Source organism: Schistocerca nitens, chromosome 7 (genome assembly GCF_023898315.1).
Source record: "Schistocerca nitens isolate TAMUIC-IGC-003100 chromosome 7, iqSchNite1.1, whole genome shotgun sequence".
Classification (NCBI taxonomy): Eukaryota; Metazoa; Arthropoda; class Insecta; order Orthoptera; family Acrididae; genus Schistocerca; species Schistocerca nitens.
In genome coordinates, this window is record NC_064620.1 from 236,170,163 (window position 1) to 236,172,697 (window position 2,535).

Consider the following 2,535-nt stretch of genomic DNA (forward strand, 5'->3'; position numbering starts at 1 on the left):
TCAATAGTGATCTGCCGCACTCCGTTAAGAACGGGGTATGTGGCGAATTGTGTCCAGCGTTCTGCTGTGTGACCATGTACTGTGCCATATGGCTTAAAAGCCTCGATAACTTCGTCAGCCGGGAGCTCAAATGGCAGCTCAAAAACACGTATTGTCCGTATACCCAGACCAGCATGTTCTACAGTTACCGTGCCGACATTCCCGTCACTATGGCAAAATCGGAGACCTGCTTTTGTCGCCTGTAGAATTCTCTCACACGCCGCGTCATTTACCATCTTAACATACACCGTGGGACTAACGATGGATAGGTGAATTCCGATAATATCGTTTGGCGGTATCTTGACGTCCTCTCGAATGAATCGTTCCACTGCTAAAGCCTTTGGTCGTTCGTAGTCTTTGCAGAAATTGAATCGTAATGTAGTTTTCCTGTACTTGTTCGCCATGATCGTTGTTACTAGCCCGCGTGCAGACTAAGTCCACAAGTAAACAAACACTCGCACACGCCGCACAGGCGGAAGTATCGGACCTCCGCTTCGCACGGCTGCTAGCGCCGAACTGTGTGGGCAAGTGCTCTACCAACTGAGCTACCGAAGCACGACTCACGCCCGCCCCGCACAGCTTTACTTCTGCCAGTACCTCGTCTCCTACCTACCAAACTTTACAGAAGCTCTCCCGCGAACCTTGCAGAACTAGCACTCCTGAAAGAAAGGATATTACGGAGACATGGCTTAGCCACAGCCTAGGGGATGTTTCCAGAATGAGATTTTCACTCCGCAGCGGAGTGTGCGCCGATATGAAACTTCCTGGCACATTAAAACTGTGTGCCCGACCGAGACTCGAACTCGGGACCTTTGCCTTTCGCGGGCAAGTGCTCTACCAACTGAGCTACCGAGTCCAACTCGGCAGTGCGCCCAGACATGTGCTCGCGGGACCATGTCAGACTGCTTCCTGCCCTTCTGCCCCGCGCCCGCGCCCGTGCCGCCGCAGCTGCACCCAGAGTTCGCAGTGTTCTACGCCGCGGTGACTCCTAGTCCCAGTAATCCAAATGCGGATGTATTTGAAAACAAGGCTGATGGAGGAACGTCTGATAGATCCATTTGGTGTTACTCAGATGTTGGCTGCCCTACAGAGGATGCTTACGTGTACATGAATGGGGACATTGGCAAGCTCCCTTCAGGGGCGGTGTACCCAGCCATCCCTGACTCGCTGGCCACCACGGCAACTACGAGCTCAGATTTCAGCTCTCTTAATGGCCTAGGAGACGAGGTACTGGCAGAAGTAAAGCTGTGAGTACCGGCCCTGAGTCGTGCTTCGGTAGCTCAGTTGGTAGAGCACTTGCCCGCGAAAGGCAAAGGTCCCGAGTTCGAATCTCGGTCGGGCACACAGTTTTAATCTGCCAGGAAGTTTCATATCAGCGCACACTCCGCTGCAGAGTGAAAATATCATTCTGGAATCATCTGAATTGTAAGCATCCTTCCTTCTTTTATTCTTGGCTCTTCTTCTTTTTCTCTCTTCTTTTGTGCGATTGAGAGCAGCTATGTCCGCTTTACGAATTCTTGAAACATCGATATTACGGAAGGCCAGTCTAGTGATTGCACGTGTATTTACTCCAAGTCTCTCCAGTACCTCAATTTTTCTTGATGTTCCATCATTAAAACACAAAACAGCGTCTAATACCAAAAATTTTAAAGTTTCATAGTGTACAAAGACCGTTTTCAGTAGGCGATTCCAAATTACAGAGTTCAAAAGTTCATTCAAATTTTGAGTTTTTCCATGTAAGCACTTCTTGAGTAGATCAGTACTAGTCAAGTCCCTAAATATAGGTTTTACTGCACTCATAACTGCTAGAGATAAAGGGTGTTCGGGTTTACAATTTGCACCAAGTTTCAGGGCCGTGTGGGCAAAGGCCGTGTTGTAGTCTTCATCACTTGATACTTTGTGGAAAAATATTGCCCATACAGCTCTTCTCATACTTTCAAAATTATTACAGTTCCTTCTTATGGCTAACCCATAGTAAACTAGCAGCTTGTCTATTTCACAGTTTGTAAGACGTTCTTTTCCTCCAAGTTTTTTTTCCATCTTCCAATTATTTCCTGCCTTTTCCTTTAGAAGCTTTCTCAGCCTTGAGCCAAGTCTTTTCTGAACATGTCCTCTGAATTCTAGTTTTTTAATCTGCATGTCAGGGCCTTATGATTTCTCTTCACACATTTTTGTGAAGATTTTACTGTCACCATCACCGAGATATTTCGTGAACATTACACCTCTTGCACCGACAGAGCGCTGAAATATTTTTCGTACTCCAGCCACATCCAAACCCCCACTTGGCCCACTATCATTTTTTTTCACAGGTGTGTTTTGCTCCTGAGTCATATTGACAAACAAAAAAAATTTACTCATCACTTCCACATCTAAAACTTTTCCAGGGTCCAAAGAGGTGACAGAAACGATGTCATTGAGAGACGTGTGTCCTCGTATTTTAGGCTTCACGGAAATGTTCATGGAACACGCACTTTTCTTCATAACGTAACAGGCTTT

At 46.7% G+C, this 2,535-nt stretch overlaps 1 non-coding gene across 1 annotated transcript; it reads right to left on the reverse strand.

The window, feature by feature from the left end:
• Nucleotides 1-820: 820 nt before the first annotated feature.
• On the reverse strand, nucleotides 821-895 carry Trnas-cga (transfer RNA serine (anticodon CGA)). Its single transcript has one exon. It is a non-coding gene; the product is annotated as a tRNA-Ser (tRNA).
• Nucleotides 896-2,535: the final 1,640 nt, after the last annotated feature.